The sequence below is a fragment of the Solea senegalensis genome, linkage group LG17 (genome assembly GCF_019176455.1).
Source record: "Solea senegalensis isolate Sse05_10M linkage group LG17, IFAPA_SoseM_1, whole genome shotgun sequence".
NCBI lineage: Eukaryota > Metazoa > Chordata > Actinopteri > Pleuronectiformes > Soleidae > Solea > Solea senegalensis.
Genome location: NC_058037.1, coordinates 917120 through 939573, shown reverse-complemented (window position 1 = coordinate 939573; position 22454 = coordinate 917120). Strand labels below are relative to the sequence as shown.

The 22454-nt window shown below is 41.0% G+C and overlaps 1 protein-coding gene and 1 non-coding gene across 2 annotated transcripts in view; both read left to right on the top strand.

Moving 5' to 3' along the window:
• LOC122783747 (heparan sulfate glucosamine 3-O-sulfotransferase 5) overlaps positions 1 to 22454 on the top strand; it is a 77405-nt gene that overhangs the window by 44127 nt on the left and 10824 nt on the right. The window lies entirely within an intron of this gene.
• trnat-agu lies at positions 11486 to 11559 on the top strand. Its single transcript has one exon. It is a non-coding gene; the product is annotated as a tRNA-Thr (tRNA).

Sequence of the window (22454 nt, the reverse complement as noted above, 5' to 3'; positions counted from 1 at the left end):
CTCAAGTTTCAACACACACTCGTCACAGCTCTGGCTTCAGGTGTAGATGACGCTCCAACTAACAGCTTAACACCAACTTGGCCCTCGACCACATTCATGGTCATTTCAGGGATTGAGGGAGCAAAGGGTCAGCAAAGCAATTCTGTGTTGTTCTTCTTTTTTATGACCTAAGGATGTCAAAGACTCAGCCCCTGCCTCGCTTGCACCGTTTGTAGACTGCACTGATGGAAGGCCCATCATGACAATAGCGTGTTAGTATAAGTTTGTGAAACAGAAACACTGCTGTCCTCAGCGCTGACAAAAAAGTATCTTAGAACTTCTAAAGACTAAGAATGAACAAGAACATTGTCTTTTGTCTCTTTAAATGACAAACCTTTCCATGGACTGTCTTTATACTTCAGTCTTCATCAACAGTTTCTATGGGTCTGAACACTTTTCTTGATGATTTTTACTTAAATGTGACTTTGTTATTTCACAGTCATGGATACACAAATAAAGCTGCGTAGCATCTATAAGTTTTTCAATCATGCTGCTTTAAAAACAAGGCTGCTGGTGCTTTAATGGAGTTTGAAATAGAACATACTAGATATTAAAATCCTTGCTTTTCTGAATTACTAAGGCAAATTGGAACAGCAGCTAAAGTACAGCCTATAAATATAAGTACAGTTCTTTGTTGTTTTGGGGGCTCATGAAATATCATATTTGCATCACTTCTTGGTTTCTGTATCTTCTCAAGCCAGATGTTCAAATGGAATAGCAACATTACACGCATGAGGTTTAGTTTCTGTCACAGCCCAGTTTTATCTGGATTGTGATCCCCTGCAGCGCTGACTGCTCGCTGTGAGCTGGTGGAGCTGCCAACTTATAGAGCCACGAGGAACAAGGTGATGCCAGTGATGGAAGCGGAAATGAATCACCAAAGTTTGTGTTGTGATCTGGAAGCCTTTGTGTAGACACAGGTGAACGATAATCAACCCCTGACTTGAATCCAACATCGTTGCTTGCTGACCGTCATGGTCTTCTGTACGTCCACTCACTGAACCTGCACTGGAGTCCGAACATGTTCCTAACATTGAACTAGAGGAGACTGAGAATGTTGAAATCACTGCCAACACTTTGAAAGTGCTTGAATTTGGTACAAGAAAGAAGTTAAATTGATATTTAGGCAAATATCAAATACCTTGTTTGTTCTGACGCCACCGACTGCATTGCTTAATGTACGCAGAACAAACGCTGTTTGCATGGACTGTGGCCTCTTGGCCGAGACACTTAAAGTGTACTGCAAATAGATGTGCTGTGTGAATGTGTGAGTGAATGGTGTGAATGTGTGAGTGAATGATGTGAATGGATGAGTGAATGGTGTGAATGTGTGAGTGAATGGTGTGAATGGATGAGTGAATGGTGTGAATGTGTGAGTGAATGGTGTGAATGTGTGAGTGAATGGTGTGAATGTGTGAGTGAATGATGTGAAGGAAAAAACAAAGCTGCATTGTAAAGAAAGTAAAGTGGCTGTTTTCATGATTCAAACCTGTTGAAGCTGTCTGACTGACTGTTTACCACAATATTATGCATCTATTGGACCAAATAAGAATATTGTTTACCGGCATCAATTGGATATTCTTATAGAAAACGTTAATTGGAAGTAAGACAGCATGTAGTGGAATAGCGTCCAACACTTTTCCATCATACAGTTGTAGCACTTCTCGACTCTACTCGGTTTGGTATCTGAGACGTCCTTTATTTCAGTGTCTCCTCAACATGGGCACAAAACTGCCGCGACAGAGACCACACACACACACACACACACACACACACACACACACACACTAGCGACGAGCAAGCAGTTGTTTTTGGTTTACTGAATCAGTGGAATCAGATCATTAAAAGGATTTTGTTTACTGAATCATTCTGGACTTCCTGCATGACTGAAGCACAGACAGTAAAGTCGGCTTTCAGCAGTGCTGTCACTAAATTCTGCCGACAGATCTGCAGTTCTGCAACGTTCACGTTGATTCTTGAGCTGCATGTCGCAGTCTTGAGTGACGACACTCTCTGACCAATCAGTGGCCGGCAGTCTGTTGATGTCACATTTGAGTATTTTCAGGGTTTGTAACTTTTGAACGGATCTACATTTCGACATTGGCGTCGTGCTCTTGACTCAGAGCCCAGCAGTCTGTTGATTTTAGTACCAGCTCAGCTCTCTCGGAGCCTCACCGGAGGCAAAAACGACCTGTAGAGTCGAGGCGAGGCGAACAAGATCCTGGACGGGCGAGGAGACCTGCTACTACCTTAGTGTAGTACAAACCTCATGTGTCTGGATGTGATGGAAGTAGGCAGAGCAGTAAATCCAATCCATGCTCATCCATCAGTGTGTGAGTCTTTGCTTTCCCTCCCTCCCTCCCTCCCTCTCTTCCCCACCAGCTTAGCTGAGCTATGTCCTGACTTCTACACGTTCTGTGGCACATGATTAATCCCACCGCTCATATCTCTTCTCATGTGTCAGCACCTTTGCTGCTTTATAGGCTTATTCTGAAATGAAGTGACAGTTCCGCATTGAAATATCATCAAATTAAGAATGCTGGCATGTGTAAACAACGTAAATATACACCAAAAAGCCATGAATCACATTTGAGGGTGATGCCTAACTCTCCCATTAAAACTTTGTTGACCCGTAATATTATTTAAAGCTTGTTTTTCTGTGGCTGAGATATTTTTTTGGCTGATTCTACATTAGTCGCACCTCAGCCTCTCTCACCTGACGCTGTGTTATTGATGTGTTTGTGATGTTGTGTGCATTCGGCCCTGAAAACCTGTTTTTATCACTCACACATGGATTTATTGTAATGCCGCTCACACATAAATACAGTCGTGCTGTTGTAAAATGATAACAGGCCGTTTCACTTAGTGATTACGTTCATGGAGCAGAGATCTAACATATTATATTACTTGCTATAAATGGTTCTGGGATGCCAGACAGATGATTATAACACCTGATCCTGTGTTCTGAAACCTGCGCTGGTTCCAGCTCACGACACAGAAACTTACACTGAAAACACTGTTGCACGTGTGACCGTTCTCTATGTAACAGTGTTACTGCATTGTGTATGTGGACATCACAGACGGAGACGTAAACAGCTCTTTACTAAATATTTGTTCAACTATGACAACACATGTCTTACAATGCATCATTGTCTCCTTTGATAAAATTAAATTAAAAAAAACTCAGCTTCTAAGGCAACATTTCTCCTGTATAAAAATACAGAATATAAAAACATTGTTCTCATCATCTTTTTCTTTCGATGAAGTGTTTGGGGCGAGTCAATGAATTCTGCAGCAATTATACTTCAAAACACATGTTCACATTTCGTGTTCCTCTGGTCTGTACGTAGTTTACCACAAACTCTATTCTTTTTCATCTTTTTTTTTTATAGCCAATTGATAAACATAGGTAGAATTATTTTGACCATCACTCACACTCTGACCCCTGACCCTGATACTGGGACAGCCCAGGTGAGTACGGCACAAAGGCAGAGAGTTAGTGAGGAGGAGGATAAGGAGGATGAAGACCCCACTGTTTATCAGAGACTTTTGCAGGTTCACAGTATAAGTGTGACACTTGAATAGGGAGGAGTAAGAGGTCAGTGCTTGTGAGATCTGTATGTGCAGCGTGATGCTGTGATGAGAGAAAGTCAGAAAGTTCTCAGAAAACCTCGACCAGCTCCTTCCCTCTACAGCTGACTCACCTGCATATGCATGAAGTCAAAGGCTGGGAGTGAATAGAAGTGACACACACACACACACACACACACACACACAGGCCATGACACCAGCTATTCCACTTAGTTTAAATGATCACCTGTCAGTACAAATTTAGGTTTTCATGTTTCGGAACGGGGCTGGAATTGAAATAGTCACATTAGCTGTAGAAATTACCTTCTCTCTCTCCTTCCCCTGTTATTTATTACAAAGGAACAGGCAATAGGAGCCTACATTTCCCTTTATAATATTACAGAATTGACTTCAGTCTGATTGAGGCAGCTCTGCATAATATCAACCAAAGATGGTGAAGGATTTAGACACAAAGATGCCTTTTAAGCAAGAGGATGAGATGAGAACAACCAGTGATGTGTGGTCAGGAGAGTCTCACCTGTCATCATGGTGATGATGATAATAAAAAATTCCAATCATTTTGATGATGTTTTCATGCTGCTGTCCCTCTGTATGTTTGCAGACACGTTTATTATACACATGAATGTGTGTGACATATTTAGTCTTGCTGATTGGACGTGAAACAGCAGTGAAAAGGCACAAGGTGAGGCAGACAGTACCTTGCCACACTGAAAGGGGGCGCACGTGAGTCCAAAAGGAGCTTGTTGCTGCTGTGCTCGGAGGGTGCAAAGCCGATGTGCTCTGTCCTCTCTCTCTCTCTTTGTCTCACAGCTATAAATGGAAGATTCTTTCTTTCAAATACATACGATACCTTTACGTGTGTGAAGAACGCTGACGACATAAGAAACATAACCACTCGTCAAATGTAGCTACGATAGGCGGGGTACACCCTGGAGAGAACCAGAGAAAAACACTCTCACACTCAATGTAGTGGGTCCGGTTTACCCATATTGCATGTTTTTGGACTATGAGAAAACCCAGAAACACACACACAGCAGAATAGTTCAATCCTTGTTCAATCCTTCAATCCTTGGCTTAAACCAAGTGATTGTTTCCTTTTTTTGGAGCAAGCGATTTCCTTCCAGTGAAGTGAAAGTTGAGCGGAGTCTGGAGCAGTAATCAGCAGAGTGATCTCACCTCACTCCCTTCACTCACTCGCTCTGGTAATCAATCAATCAGACTTTCTTTCATTTCCTTACAATTTTACATTTTCAGCTATCAGTTTTCTTATTGGAATTCAATTGATTGACATTTCTTGATTTAAATATTTTTGTTTTGTATTGTTATATGTGTTTATTTTTTATTCCCCCATCTGAACTTAACCTTTAAGTTCGAATGGATCTTAATCTTGAACAAAATTGAGAGCTCTACAAACAACTTCTTCTACTCAGCTATCCCTTTGAACTTGGGGTGAAAAGGTCATATTTGAACCTTAAAATTCCCCTTTGAGTTAAAATTATACAGCCCAGAAGTGCAGTAGACTGTGTGGTCCAGCAGACAGTGATGTGGGTGCAGCTTGGCCTCAAATCCATCTTGAATGCCCTTTTGGTCCCATCACAGGACACTGTACCCACACTAAACATCCAGTTTACTTTTCAGAATAAAGACACAAGCAGTGTAAATAACTGCAGATCAGAGCGTAAGAGTCAGTCTTTCATAAATAAATACAAATTCATTAAATAGAATATAGATTGAAATGAGCACAATTGCTAGTGGTTGTAGAGTGTGTCATTTGAAATATGAACTTAAATTATTTAATAAGAGGAAAATGTGTGCGTGGGCCCCATGTGTGCGTGGGCCCCATGGGCCTGTGTCCATAATGCCCATTGGGTGATCTTGCCGTGCACAAGACTAATAGTAAGACATCTGAATGTCTTTTGATGAATATTCATTGAAACTTTTTGGGAAGTCTTTGGGAAAAGTCACAAACCATGTGACAAACATGTGATTTGTCCGTCCATTCAAGAGCAGTAAGAGTTAATGTCCGCGTGAGACCTAGAATTCTCCACCTTTTAAGCATCCTTGCTGTTTTCATTCTTTCTGAAGTGATGAAGTGCACAGGAGGAGTCAGGCGGTCGGTCTCTGTGTAGCTGTGTGGTGAGCGAGGTTTCAATCATCCTCCCAGCAGCTCCATAGATGACAGCAGATCAATAGCGTTGTGTCCTCAGAGGAATCATCATTTTCATCCTGGTCGTGACTCGCTCCACCTCACGGCACTGGCAGTGAACGACACACTTACCTGTGATTCAATGCAAATGCAGCAGCCTGGGAATCTTTCCACACCTCAGTCCGACAGCAGCACGGCTGCCATGTTGTGGCTGAAATGTGACTATAGACGGCTGATTGCCTGCCGCTCACACACCTGCAGATGTCGGGATATTTCACCCCAACACAATAGAGGAGGTGTAGTCGGCTGATTTATGGATTGATGCTGTTCCCTTTTAGCTTGCAGGGCAGAGCTCTGCTATGGTCTAATGAGTCAGAGGACAACCTGGAATCAATTGCTGCTCCCAGCACAATGCACTGCCAACAGAGGATTCTAGTAATTAAACTTATTTTGCAGTATGTTACGACTGACTGCTGCTTAAAGGTTGAATAGTTGTTTTGCAGAATTAGACTGAATGTTTTTTTCTCACGTTGTGCTTCTGCCAGCTGTGCAGTGCTTTTTGTTGTGCAAGATTATGCATCTTCTGCTCATGTTAGTCTCAAAACATGCAGGTTCAGTGCATTTCCTGTATCAGGCCCCACTGTGTCCACTGTGTACATCCACAGTGGACATGCAATCAATTTACAGATGAAGTCCTCACAGGAGCAGAAGCACAGATTAAATTGTGATTTAGTGACGTCTATTGCACATCTACTGATATATCTGCATAGTGCATGAGGCCACACAGCGGAGTAATGGTTCGCACTGTTACATGCATGTTTTCTGTGGGTTCTACGGTTTCCTCCCACAGTCCAAAAACATGCAGATGTTGATTGGACACTCATTTTTGTTCAGGGGCCACATACAGCACAATTTCATCTCAAGTGGACCGGTCCGGTAAAAATAGTAAAATAATAGCATAATAACATATGAACAACAAGAACTCCTTTGTTTTTTCTCCTTTGTCTTACATTTAATGAAGGATATTTTTTACAAAACATGAACTTTCTTGAGAAATATAGGTCTTATTTCAACAATATTGTGCCTAAATTTACTATTTACACATCACACTGGATCTATAAAGGCACAAACGTTTAGTCACACTTATCTGGAAGTGAAACATATTGTATTTGACATTACGTTTAGATTGTAATCGTAGTGTGAATTTTTAACAAATTCATCCTGTGGGCCGGATTGGACCCTCTGGCAGGCCGGTTCTGGCCCCCGGGCCGTATGTTTGATGCCCCTGCTCTAAATTGACCATAGGTGTGAATGTGAGAGTGAAGGGTTGGGAATGACTGCAGCTTCCAGTGACCCCATATGGAGGTTAATGACAATGAATGAATGAATGATGCTGTGAGTGTCAATGGCATTGATGGTACTGGATCATTTAGAGATTAGAAAAGATCAAATTCACACAATAAAAGACAGAAAATGTTAAATTAGAGGAGCACAAACACCAAAATCTACCAATAAATCATATTTCAAATATTTGCTGATTTCAGTTGAAAGACAGGTGTGGAGTAACACTAAGGTTTCACACAGTCTTCATAAATAAGTTAGTCATTCATCATCAAAGCTCAGTAACTTTAGTCTCATATTTCTGGAGCATTATCTATGCACTTTTGTTTTTTGGTGCTACATCACGGTGCTCTGACTCGGTCTATTCCTAGAAACATGTGCTCTAAGTCAGGTGGAGCCGGTTCACTGCAATCTGTCATAGTGGGCTACTAATGTCAGCACATCCTGCTTCAGCAACACGACTCTCAAAGCTACTATGCGCTGCACAATTCTGTTAATTGAATTTTGCAGTTTTTGAAATTGATTTTTTCCATGAAAAAAACCACGACATCTCTCCAGTTTGAAGTTGTTTGATATGTTTATGCAACAACTTTCCCTTTTAAAGTTTGAGCACTTTATTGCAAATCAGATTAGAAGCCTGATTTGTTTCAGTAGGTGGTTTTAAATGTGATTAAAGGCAAAGCTGCAGTTATATAACACGTCTCAGACTGGCACATTTCTAAGAGTGCATGATGTTACTTCACAGCACTTCATTCTGATATCAGGTCTCGAGTCTAGTCGACCGAACATGACGTCATCAGCCTCCTCTGTTGCTGATACGGTGAAAGGCAAAGAGATTGAGGCTTATATTTGAATAATAGGACTGTAGAAGTAAATATTACAGAAAATAAATATGCCTTTCAGGTTTGACGGTTGTTATGGCTACAGGTTTTCTCCTGCTGTCACTTTGGGGAAAAAACTTTAAAGAGAAAATCATTCAGAGCCTTTTCCTCCCAAATTTCTGATGAGAAAAATTCAGACTAGAAGCCACTGCTTTGAGACGAGGTCTGTGGTTTTCATGATGAACAATTAAAGGACAACATGCAGTTTGTGAAAGCATTGTTGAATTTTATGATGAGCCATGTGTCTCAGTGGTAGAGCAAAGGTCAAGGGTTAAAGGGTGCATCGTCATGTTTGACGTGCTGCCCGTCATTCAGGGAAGTTTTTAAAACACTTAAAAATGGTGTGGGTCTTGTCGACAGCGAGATTATGCTCCCAAGCTGCTGACTTCAGTGTTTTAGCCTCGTTAGCCTTTAGCCTTTAGCCCCCGCTCCTCACGTTGTTGAACTAGTAGTAGTCAAACTTTTGCTCACTCATCCTATGATTGGAAACATAGTCACATGACACATAGTTGGAGAATGTATCTTCAAATTATTTAAGCTTATGTTTTTTTTTGTTTTTTTTTACATGTGTCTTTGGGCAAGACACTTAAACCCTCGTTGCTCCTGATCCTTGGTTGGTTGGTTGGTTGGTTGGTTGATTGGTTGGTTGGTTGTTTAAAGGTAATTAGCATGTGTAATATTGGATTGGTTCCTTCTTTTGGGTTCATCTTCCTTCTAGATTCAGGTTTTTGGACCAGTGGAAAATGAGTTGAAATGCACGTCACTGCTTCACTTTGTCTCCTATGAGCTACTGTCCACATTTGCCTTCAGCCTGAACAAAGTCTCTACACAAATTAGATTAAAGTGTTCAACACATGATGTTTGGAAGCGTGGAGCATCTGTCACTGTCTCGTGCTCGTGTATGAGACCAGATGCTGTGGAGATTAAAAAAGAGCCCAAGCCGTGTTTCGTGAGCTCTGTGTTGATGCACAAAACAACACATTATACTTCCACATCAACATATCCATCTATTATTCATGGCTTATGGACTTGCTGCGGTCTTCATTGGCTGTAACAAGACGTTCCGGTCCTGTGCGTCCCTGCTCTGATGGGGCGGTGCCCGCCCCCTCCATGTGAAACTGTGGATTTTGCCCTACCAAATCCAGTGGTATGAATTATTAATTTTAATAAGTGAAGCTTCCAGGCTCTGTGTTTTATTGCGTCCTCCTTCACTGCCCTGTGACATTACACAAATGCCAAATGTGTTCGAGTCACACCGAGCCCATTAGTGACAGAGCCGGGCTTTGTTTCCGCCGTGACTCTGGACCACTCATCTGAGTCTTCAAACGTCTGACTCTGTGAGACCTGGAGCTTTTTAATGGCTCACGTCTGCATTATAATTTCATCAAGTGTTTATTTTTGGGGCCATAAATGCTTTGCAGAGTCTAAAGGTTAGTCGCAGCAAGTAAAGCAACATAGTCACAGGGATTACATTAGACATTTCCACAAACAACAGATGCAAAATAATGTTGCATATTTCCTGATCTACAAATGGGCAGCCCATGGCTTAGTGGAAAGGGAACTTGACTTGTAACCGCAAGGTTGCTGATCCGAATACCAACAAGCTCTGGGCAAGGTACCCAATCCACATTGCTCTCCATTGATTGGGTAAATTGGACAGCCCAAAAAAAGGTGATCTGCTGTCGTGTTAGAGAGTCCCTAACAGTCAGTAATGTGTTGACGCATAAAACGTCTCTGGATAGGTTCAGGAAAAGGTCATGGAGCATGAGTTACAACTTACAACTAGCTGAAATATAAGCTTCGGTTGCCATGAAGAGGAAACTTGGACTTTTTAAGGTAACGTTAGCAAGCAACATTTCCGATATAGATCAAATACATTTGCATTGGATTTTAGTGGTTGTTTCAATAGTTAGCCCTGAGGGATTCAACATGGTGTAAAGTGAAAAAGATCTTCTGCAAATAAGCAAATTCTCAAATTTGTCACTAAATACTCTCGGTAACTTCTTCTCATCTCAGCATGGTCGGTTGACGACTTAATCTTGGGTTTAGACCCACGTTTGTGTTTGTGTTTGTTTGGCATTCATGTAATACACACTGGTTTTTATTGGCTTTGGCTCTGATCAGCATCAGTGTGAATGCAAAGTGCATGGAAAACATTCTTCATCTTGTTCATTTGGCATCATTTTTTGTTCAATTTAACGACATGCATTGTTTTTTTAACCATTAGCTTAGCTGTTATAGCCATGAGTGTTTGTAACAAACCTTACTTTTTATAACTTGGGAAAGTGCTCAGTCATTTAAATCAATCAGATCCATTGAAAGATTGGTTCAGAGTAAAATACATAAAATAGTAACAACTGAGTTTCATGGTGTTGATAACATTTGCTTCCTTCTCCAACTCATTTTGTTTGTGGTGCATTCATGACGTCACCACTCACACACAGGTGACACACGGGTGACACGCGGGTAAAAAACACCACAGACTAGAACAACCACCGTCAATGGTTGAAGCTTTTTTAACAGGTTCACAAATTCTAGGAATACCCACAAATGTTATTGGGAAAGATGTTTCAGTGTCAACATCCTCTCCATAAAAGCACACTGTGAAATCCATTGAAGTATAATATGACTGATGTAGCGTTTGATCTCAAACTGTGACTCATTCTCTCTCGCCCCTTTTCCACTGGTCATAAAACCCACTAACACCCACTAACATTTGGCATTCACTCTGTAATGGACATGGGTTTTTTTTTTCAGCTCTGCGAGGTGGTGATATAAATATGACACCCCGCTGAACTCAGTCATTTCACAGAGTCACAGAGTCGGCATCTTTTCCAGCATGATGTTATTAGGCAAACCGGTCGGGCAGTGATCTAAAATCTTTTGATTGCTGCAGAGTTAGAAAGGAGGATATGAAAGTGTAACCACTGTCAGTGCTCTCCATCGTGCTTTCCTTTAATGTGTGTTGCACACTTGTGTTGATGAATTTGAGGGAAAAAAAGACACAGAAAGAATTTTTGTGTGTCTTTTTTTTTAATACAGAGGTAACTATACGGGTCTGACTTCCTGTCTCGGTGCTGCATTTCCACTCTTTGTTTGCTTCTTAAATCTGTGTGAGGTTTTTTGTTCTTGAAAATGTCACGAGAACACTCAAAACTAAATCAACCGTTACTTGGGACACCAACACAGACACTAACAACACTTAATCATAATAATTAGCTGTGGTTTTATCTGCTGACGTTGCCTTGAACGTTTTGTGCATTTCATCGTGTCTTAAGGAAGTTTATTGGAATCGCTTTATTTTGATAGTCCAGGTTTGACTCTCTGCTAGTAATCAACAGGTATTCAGCGTCATGTCAACAGATAATCAGCTATAAGATAGTTGACTGATCTAAGATTTGATGTTCACTTGACAATAAAGATATTGCTAACAGACAATCAACTAAGATCATAGGTGTGATGACATGGGTGGGACAGCAGAGTGGAGGGTGCTGTGGCTTAGTTGGTTAAAGCGCCTGTCTAGTAAACAGGAGATCCTGGGTTCAAATCCCAGCAGTGCCTTGCAAAGCAGAACTATGGTAAATGGAAGGGATCCTCTATGTTCCAAAGGCACAGGAAACAAATGCTCACGAAGTGCTTTTAGGCAACCGTAGAGCATAAAGTCTTTCTATTGGAAAGCTGCGAGTTTGATTCCGGGCTCCACTAGTCTACATGTCGATGTGTCCACAAGACACTTAACCCCCACATTGCTTGTGACGGCTGTGCCTGCAGCGCGTGGATTGGTATGAAAAATGTGCTGCAATGTGCTGCCAAACCAAAGGTCGAACATTTACTTTGTTTTTGCCGAAAATCAGGTCATTCAGTACAACCCAACCACTCCAGCACGGGTATGAAATCATTCAGAATATATTATATTTTTCCCATTGTTTCTCATGGTTTGCCAAGTTTTTTCCTGGAGACCAGGCTGACGAGTGCAGAGAATTTAAGATTCTTAAGATATTCTAATGTGGCACCATGTCGCCTCCAGCGCTAACACATGGTGCATTAGCAGAGTCTTTCTTTGAGGATGAAACAAGGGCTAAATTTAGATGGATTCTTCCCACTTATTATGATTTAGATAAATGGCTTCTCATAAGAAAGTACAATAACCAGAGGGACCAACACCTTATGTCCCAACTAAGTAAAAAGCAGACCAGAAGCAGCATTTGTGATTTATTACCTCCCCTTCTGCTAAGTGTGTGCAAAGCTCTCCTGGAGCGAATATAATCCTGAGTTAATATAATCCTGATTTAAACATATGAAAACTATTGACATTAACACAAAAATGCAGTACTTTACATGAAATGTTTGTGTGTTCTATCTGGGTTCTAGTATTTCATCACAGCATGAGTAGCATTATACACATTCCATAGTGCGAGTTCATAAATAAAGTATCTGTGAATGAATGCAATTTTAGAAACAAATCAAGTCATTGGTTATTACATATCTGCAATGATGGAATTAATTTGACAAGATGATTCACTGATTTATTTTAAAATGTAACCAAACCAATAATTTGCTTATTGCTGTGGCTCAAACATAGAACAGAACAGAATAGAAATCCTTTAGTTTCATTGTATAAGACACCAAATTAATCAAAAGCTTACTAATAATGCTTTTATTAATTTAATATTTTGAATTGCCTCTTTGTGTTTTCTGTAAAGTGTAGTTAAATTAAATATTGTTTTTAAATATATTCTACCGCATCTACCATCATGTGCAACATAAAGTCTCACTGAATCAACATATAACTCATTTAACCAAAACCACAACATTCATTTGTACAGTGTCACTTCCTTAGTGTACGTTTTATAGCAATATAGTTTAGGTATTTTGAAAGGATGCCAACTCTACCATTTGCATCTTTAACCTCTCCAACTGCCTTTTCTTTTTTCCACCTCAAAACCTACTGACATTAATGTTTGAACAAAATAGTCAAGGCAATGAAAAAGTTTAACTTAATAATTTGTTTTTAATGTCCAAAAGTTGTCAGATGGTTCACCTAGGTTTACTGGCTTAAATTTAGGCTTTGGTGATAAGAACATTTACATCAAGACAGTGTAAGTGGCATGCACCTAATATTGAACTTAGAATAGATCCTATGACCTGGATGACTAAAGCTGTTTTCACACTAATGCCTTATCTACATTGAAACAGGACTTTAATGGATTCTCCAGAACTTGTTTTCATGTCTACACCCCTAAAATTAGTCGGTGCAACAAGGATTTGTGGCCCAGGATGAACCCACTGATAAAAGGCAATAAACAACACTCTCATGATCAGTGGTTGTTCTGCCGGTGGTGTTTGTTTTAACGTATTCATCGTCTGTGCAAGAACTGCGACGTCACAAATGTCAACCAACAAACCAACGAGACTGGGAAAGATGAAAACACCAACACTATGGAGCTCAGTGACCATGTTACGGGATTTTGTATCTTTTTTAATCCCTTTTTAGTCTTTTCTTTTTCCTTTCTGATGCAACCCCTCCCATTTATTCAGACTTGGGACCAGCACTGGGAGCAGACTGGATGTGGCTGGGGTCAATTTGGAGTTTTCAAATTTCAATGAGCAATGGGGTATTGGGTACCTTGCTCAAGAGTATCCCAGCCCTTAACCTGGCAGGGATATAAACCAGCAACCTTCCGGGTTACAAGACCGTTATAAGCTATACTAACAGCTAGAAGGTGAAGTTGCACAGGAAATGAAGCTGGAGTGAACATCACAGATGATATTTAAGCAGACAAAGAAGAAATTGGCATGTTCACTCATGTCCTGAACAAACAAACTGAAATATTTACTATAAAATATACTCATCCTCGACAGATGCCAGGTTCAGGCTTTGGAGAGAGACATAGTGAAATGGAAGTGTGAGGAAGAGGAGTGTGTCTAACCAAGCAAAGCTTTTTGCTCTGACTGGAAACAATTGACTGGCTCCTTGAGCAGATGATGCTCATTGCTGTTTCCTCCACTTTACCGAAGTGGAATCCTGCAGAGTTTTTATTCAAATAATTCTCTGCGTTTTCTCTGCCTTTTAAAACATTTAGACATAGAGTACACTTCTACAGCCCCCTCATCTGTCAGGGATGTTTTCAAGAACTTTATGGACGGATAAAGTGAACAACACAAAGCCGCTTGTGTCCGTCTGTGTTTTTACCATTATTTCTTTTTAAACTCTTTCAGTATATTTATGGCATTTTTCCATTCAAGTGCCACTCAGTGATACATTTTCTACTCACTGATGCAGAGTGGAAACTGGCAGTGGCAGTGTAGCCTACACACACACACACACACACACACACATCCTCCTGATTTTGAGTGTCATTCTTCCAAGTGTGCCTTTAAAAGTCTACATGCCGCTTCGCTCCACCAAAATTGTGACGCTTGCTGCCTTTTTATCTTGCACAAAAGTGTTCCAGAGAAATTGCCACAATGCTCTTACTGTTATTCAACCACTTACCAAAAGATCACACTGATTCTGTCACACCTTTCTACAATAAATTCTAGTCAAGGAGTTGATAGTTACATACATTTTTAGCTGAAAATCCGCCTTTTGTAATCATCGGCCACATTTCAAACTTTTCATTGCATGTCTATCCATCTATCCATCTATCTGTCTGTCTGTCTGTCTGTCTATCTATCCATAATGAATTAATAAACGTCGACAAAGTGTGGTGGTGTGAGGTTCTGATACATAGTTAGAGCTGATGGTCCTGTGTGCTTCCACTGTACCTACAAAACAGATTCTTGTTTCCAAACAGAAAAGATTCAAAAATATTCCCCCTTCAGTGAGTATGTTTGCCATGTTTGTCACCTCTGAATCTGCATGGACTTCTGTTGCTAACATCTTCTTTTTTCACTGAGAGCCTGCCTCATACAAACACACTTCAAGCAAACCTATGATCTCCCTTTATTGGTTGAAAAAAGAACAAAATAAACCTCAGATAAACAGCAATCGAAATACATCTTCCCCAATGTAAGAAGTACGGGACCAGCTCAGGGTTGATGGAATAACAAAAGATAGCAAAAGTACGTCTGGCTGAGTTGTGCTACTTGTCAGCAGTCTAACAGAGAACGTATGCTGGGCAGTGACAGGCCTCTGCAGAGAGAGGTGGATGAATTTTTAAACACTCTCGCTGTCATCGTTATGCTAAGCAGAGCAGGAGGGAATCACAAGATGCTTGATGGTTGGAAACAGTTGAAAGGGTTTTTGCTGAAGCGCTGTGTGGCTAATTAGCTGCATGCATATGTCGGGTGCCAGTGCTGGGCTGCATCTGTCCACAAAGGGCCACCCTTGTTAGGGTCAGGACCCTAAGGCAGACTCTCAAGCCCACAGCAACAGCCTATCTGTGACAGTGTCACGTGTACAGTAGTTTTGCACACCTTCACTTTTTATATGATTTCCACAGGGAGTACACCTAAGGTGGGTCTGCTTTAGCCTGTGTTTGATTAAGTCCAAAACTGAAATGGAAGAACAGGATGACAGGATGAGCCATGTCTCATATCTATTTCACAACTGTAATGTACACAGTTCTTTTCACACACACACAAACACAAAACTGCACCCCTATGTGAGCTGGAATGAAATGGCGTATCAATAAAAGCTAAGTGTGAATTAGTGCAATGGAAACAGATTCAGTGAATAAAGAATGATGTTTCGAAATCCCAAGAATTAAACTGAATACATTCTTCCACTTAGATCAGTGTATTTGTAGATAGATCAACAAATACACCGCCGAAAAAAAAGGGTCACATGGTTGGAGCGCCTTTAGCTTTGTTTACTCACTCATTCACCGTGGCATTGTTTCCATAAGACACTGTAATGCCACAAGATTTAGTTCCGTCCAGTGTTGCATTGATTTTTCACCAAGATCTTGATTATTGATATTGATGATGGGAGAGTCAGGTCACTGAGCAAAGCCTTCTCCAGCACATAGATTCTCAGTGGGGTTCAGGTCTGGACTGAAAATGATGTCTCATGCTTCCTGAACCACCCTTTCACAATGTGAGCCTGATGAATCCTGGCATTGTCATCTTGGAATATGCTCATGTCATCAGGGAAGAAAAAAATGCATTGATGGAATAATGTGGTCATTCATTATATTCAGGTGGTCAGCTGACCTCATTCTTTGGACACATGATGTTGCTGAACCTGGACCTGACCAACTGCAGCAACCTCTTACCTATTTGCTTAGTTAAATCCAGGTGGCGACTTTTCTTTTGGCCAGGTTGTGTATTACTACAATAATAGTCAGGCTTCCCACGGGTCCTTGAAGTAATTGAAAGTTTGTGATTTTTTTTTAAAAGTTCAAGGCCCTTGAAGTCATTGAAGTGGTTGAATTTTGTGCAAGAAAGAAGTTCAGTTTGTTTGTTACGACGCCACCTACTGTTTCATGCCCTGATCTGCTTGATTGTATGTAAACCAGGTCGTTGTAATTACTTACTCTCTTTTATGTAATTCCTTTACATTTGTTTAAAATTTCCAATAGAAGATTATAATAATGATATAAATAAAATAATAATTTTGATGGAAACAGTCCAGGGCGGAGTTTTGTGTCTGAAGATTCTCTCAGAGGATGATTCAAAGCTGCTGAATCAGAGTCTTCAATATCAGAGTCTTGGCTGCCAAACATGGCGGTGATTGGCGTGAGCTGGCTGTTCAGCAGGGAGATATCTCAACAGTCCCTGCAGTGTTTTCACGACTCAGAGCCTCACGTACACATTGCTCAGCTTTAATCTTTGCCTGCTGCCTTGCTCCCTCTGCTCTCCCCCGGGGCCTTTGCTACTCCAGCTATGAAATGAGGTGACAAGATTCTGTGCACTGTGTGGACAAGCTGTCTCTACTTCAGCTGTGAAAGAATGATGGTGGCCTAGTTTTACTACATTCCTGGTAAAACTGGAGTGCCCCACTCTTCATTGCCTTGTGGCAACCAGAGTGCTGGAAAACTTTGACATTATACTGTAACTTAAAGCTTTACCATTTTCTATTTTGTTCACTTGATCAACAGGTGCATCAAGTAGAACAAACTCACAGAGCCCAATCCCGGCGCAAACCACAACGCAACTGTCACTGCCAGTTTCCAACTGGGCATAATTATTTTTAAATACAGGTAAATTAAAAAAAAAAAGAAAACTTTGTTAAATAACCTTTTGGATAAACATTTAATTTTGTGACTGTGCAGCAAATCTATGAAAACAAAACTGTCTAATGTTTAGAAAATAAACATCCTCATTGGAAATACATCATTTCCAATCTGAGATTGGATTTTTTGCTTGTTATTCAATCAGGACGATTCTTTTCAAGTGACTGGATTTTTGTCCTGAAACACCAGACTCTAGTATTCCTGAGCTGTGATGACCTTCATGCAAAACCTCAAAGGTTAAACTATCATGACAAGCACCAGGGGCTAATGTCTTTCCCATAGGTGTAAACAGTCATGACATCACTCAAACTTTACACCTGACGGAGACTAATGTTTGTTCTTTCAAGTCAATAAAAGCCCTCAAGCATAAGATAAGCTTGGGTTACCAAGTGACTGCTGAAGGTGCTGGTGTCCTGCTGTGACTGTTAGTTAACCTCTAAAACTTTCTTTTAACACACGTGGAACTGCACACACAAGAATATCAAGACAGCACGAAAAAGAACAGAAGCCAACATCAATGTTAAAGATGACAGAACCAAGGAGGGAGCTGTCAGGACATACTGTGTTCCTATAGACACACCTCTATGTCAACTCACTCTCACTGTCTGTTCTGCTCTTATATTCTCCAAAGAAACTTATTTCAAAGGACATTCTTTTTTACCGGATGCCCTTCCTGTCGCAACCCTCCCATTTATCCAGGCTTAGGACTACACTCTGCTCCTAAAATGTTAGTGTCATTACTTCATTACATCACAACTTCATTTTCCTTAACTGATAGGTAAACGGGTTGATAAACAATAGTTGATTAATCATTAACAGTAAAGGACAGAAATATAATGGATAGATGCATGAAAGTGCCAATGGCTCCTGGCACAAAGTGTGAGAGAGTCGTTAAATTGAACAAAGCAGATTGTTCAGATCAGAGTCGTTAAGACTCTCGAGACTGGTTTCAGCCTCAGAGGTTAAATCCCTGTTTTTTCCTCTCAGTTATTCAGAACTGAAGAAGTCTTATGAACGGGAGGTAAAATGTCTTAAACTTAACTCAAGCAACGACAGAAGAAGATGGTGGATAGCTGTGGGGCAGTTGGAGACAGTCTAATGGGATCAGATCCACACAAAGACGGTGGTGAGGAATCGCTGCAATGAAATATGCTCACAACAGGAAGTCAGAGTGATGGGAACCCACAAGCAACAGATTTTGTGGTTAGCTCTTGGTAAATCATGGACTTAGACTAGATTTACCATGAGCTAGTCTGTATAATAATGTTAACACAGCTATTTACATTACACTGCCCATTGCTTATACATTATGCCACACTATGCTAACATAGCACTTACCCTACCAATGACAACACTATCTTTAGTCAGTAGACTCCAGAGACGAACACCTTACTCTAACTAAGACAGGTAATTGGACAGCTGGCTGAGTATACGTGTACATCAGACTCTATAAGCCAGTGCATAATGAATCAGTTGACCTTCATGTGACAGGATCGGGCTGAGGCTCTGTTTGTTTCATACCTGATGTTCATGTTAATCCAAGAAATAAAAAAAAAAAAAAAACCTGGAGGAAATTTTGGCATTATGTGCAGAACGCCAAGTCCGACTCCAGTTTGACTAAGCATACAAATGCAGCAGTAATCGGACTATGTTATCCAGGTATGATAGTCCAACTGAGACTAGTTCGATTTTAGTCAGACTAGTGTATTTACATACCATTAAATCAAATGATTGTCTTAGTCTGACTATAATCAGACTTTTAACATTCATATCTCATATGTTATGACCCCAGGGTTGGGACTGCTTTTTCCGGTACAGGAGGTTTCCAAGGCCTGATCATTCCAGCTGCAGTGGACTTCCTTGAACCACTCACAGCCAAACAGCCCGCAGACCTTTTGTGCTTGTCTTTAATAAACCTTTAAAATGGTTTGCTTTATGTGTTGCTGGTGGCTTCTTGGGAGTTGGGAAGAGGAGCCTCCTTGTTCATGTTGTGATCAGGTTCCTTTTCCGAGGCCTGGTCATAACACCAGGGCCATTATAAGGATCAGATTTATTCAGTCTGTCAAGTTCTGTTATAAATCCATGGGTGTTAAGTGGGCAGTGAACTCTGACAGGTTGCATCCAGCTTTCATTTTTGCTCCATCTCAGGCCAATGGGGGTCCGACACAGGGCTTTATAGGCGCTCTATAGCAACCCAAAAAGTAGGGTCATGGTTTTCACAAATGTCACCGGATCTGGACGAAACTCAATCCCTCACTCAAATGTTTATTCATTTTAAATTTGGACCCAACAGGAATTTACAAAACACTAGTTAGAAGAGATATCATTTATTAAAGAGCTTAATGCTACATTTACCCAACTGTAACTTGTTTTACTGACATCTCACTGTGTGTTATTGAAAATACCACACCTCAACACTCAAATTAACAAGAATAAGTGTTAGAAACTGACTAAACTAACAGCTCCTCAAGTTGGTAGCTGTGTATAGTATTTCCACACCCTCTATCAAACCAGCACAGTGTCTGGACTCTGGAGCAGAGTATTGAGCTGTTCATGAACGTGTCATGCTGAGAACAGCAGGGAAGCTCCCACTGTCTGCACATGGTGAGGAGACGCTGTGGTGCCCAGCAAGTATAATAGCATGATAGAGGCAAGTTTCTGTGAGGAGCTAAGACACGACAGAGCTTAGAGACGAGATGGTACAGTATGTCTCGTCTGTCTCTGGGGTCAGAATCAAGCTGTAGCAGCTCCATGCTCTATCCAGAGCTGTAAGAACAACTTGTCTCTTCTCTGGGTGGCTTCACCAGCTGTTACATGCAAACAGCTGCTTCAGAGACCTCACTGCTAGCAGGTGTTTGTACCAGATGTGATATATGAATTCCCGAGAGGTGAGGAGCGAGTCCCTCCTATCACACACACACACACACACACACAGGTTTTGGCAGCTTCTTTGGATTCTGCATTGATTTGAATTTTGTAGAACCAGGTTTTGACTGACAATGTCCATGTTTATGGCAGAAAAGGTCCTAGAGAAGTACCAAGAGGTACAAGTGCACATCACACTCAAACACACATCTCTTTCAACATAAGCCTCTGCTATTTTCATAGACATGTTTTGTTGTTTGTTTGTTGTGTAAACGCTGGGTTGGGTGTGAGTCGCTGCTCAATGTGAAGGAAATAACTTTTTGTGAACACTACAAGCCGGTGCATACATTATAATTCTCCCATCCAAATGTTTTTGGAACACTTTGACTCACAAGACCACTGTTTCAGTCACTTCTGCAGATATTTTGTGCTCAATTTGTGCATTTACTGTATGTCAACAGCCACAATCTGAGCAGTCCTTTTGTAGGTTCACCATGAGGCAAAGGAATTTACGGGCCCCGTAAATTACATCTTTTGTGATGGTAGCCCACGGCCAAGATGGGAAATGGACTTGTAACCAGTTCTTCTCCAACTTCCAACAACAAAATTATGGAATTGCCCAAGACTGTGGTTAACAGTGATGTATATAGTCAAAAATACACAAAAAATCCATCCATCCAATCTCAGCTGACATAGGGCAATTGGCGGGGTCATAACTATGGACAGTTTGCCAGTCCATCACAGGGCCACATATAGAGACAAACAACTGTGATTTACTCTCATCGTCAATTTAGAGTGTCCAATTTACCTAATCCCCATATTGCATGTTTTTAGACTGTGGGAGGAAGCCAGAGAACCCGGAGAAAACTCACGAACACACGGGGAGAACATGCAAACTCCATGCAGAAAGACCCTTGTTCTGGCCCGGTTGCGAACCCAGGTCTTCTTGCTGCAAAGGCAAGAGTGCTGACTACTACATCAACTGTGTGGCCCAGAAAAAATCTATTTACAAAAATAACAAGAAACAATAGTACTGCATTAACCTTTTCGCTTTTCGCTGTTGCTTTCCTCACAACCAACTTCCAACTGACACCCACACACCTCCAATAGGAGGTAGACCCTACTTATATGGGCCCCATGTAGGGTGTAGCTGCAGGCTTGCAGATTAAGAGATGGAGATTAACAAGCAGTTTCATCTGAGGCAAAAAAAACACATATTGTACAACTCATACCCCCAATAATGGCGTATGCTGACATTGTTTAGCAGAATTAGAATTGGTTTTATTACCAATTGTAAAAAAACACTCACCAGTAATGAACACACATAAACCAGCTGCAGGAGCAGTGGGCAGCTCTTGTCTGTGGCCAGGGAGTAGTGGGGGTTGGGCACCTTAATTGCTCACAGGCACCCTGGTTCTTCACCTATCCAGGGATTTGAACTGGCGACTCTCCAGTTTCAAGCCCCTTCCCCTTGGCTATGAGCTATCCACTGCCAACTATAGGTCACACTGTTCCTTTTTTACACGTCAATGAACAACCCAACCTTTTGTTTAGTTCCTTCTGTGTCTACGGAAGTTGGAAACAATTATTTAATGTTTGTGTTCTTTCTGATTTGTATCAGTTATCTTTAAATACTAATGTTTTCAGTAATGCTGTGATCTGCCTTCTGTTTTCCTGTGTTATCTTGCTGATAACATTGAATACTCGTACTAGATATGGTCTAATGTTGTGTTTTGCCTGTTCGTTTGGTTGTTTTTGATTTGCATGAGATATGAATGTGTAAGAATGAGATTTACACCTTCAAAAAGAAGGCTCTTAAAAGACCGTATCTTGACAGCCATCAGAACCTCTTATAGGAGCATCTTTGTGTTTGTGTTTGTGCGTACAGTGCGTGTGCATGCTGTTAAAATGCACAGAACCTTCAGATAAAACAGCAGGAACCTTGTGGGGAGATGTCCTCCTGTTTGTCTCGCCGGCTCAAAGTTTATGACTGACACTTTATTTTGTGTCTGAAGGTCACACGGCAGGCAGAAGGAAAGCCAGGCTCTCACTCCCTGTGTTGTAAATCTTTGTTGTGCTTGTGTGTTGTCATGTCAGAGCTGAACCAGACTCGTATCTTACCTTACTGAGCTCAAACCTTGTTCACACTACATGAGTAGGAGGATCGCTGTGCATCTCACACTACACAACGAGTCAGCTGTATCCCAGGTAGTACAGTGGGTCCTCTTCCAACCAGAAGTTTCTCACACAACAGGAACGTGATCACGTGTTGGTGATAAATAGCTTAATAAATTGAAAGGTGGACCAAACAAATGATAGTTTTTATTTGGTGATACTGACTTCTGGTTATCCAGTAGAGTGTCTGATTGGGATGTAGAAATTATTAACCTTATTAACCTCACAAATTCAATC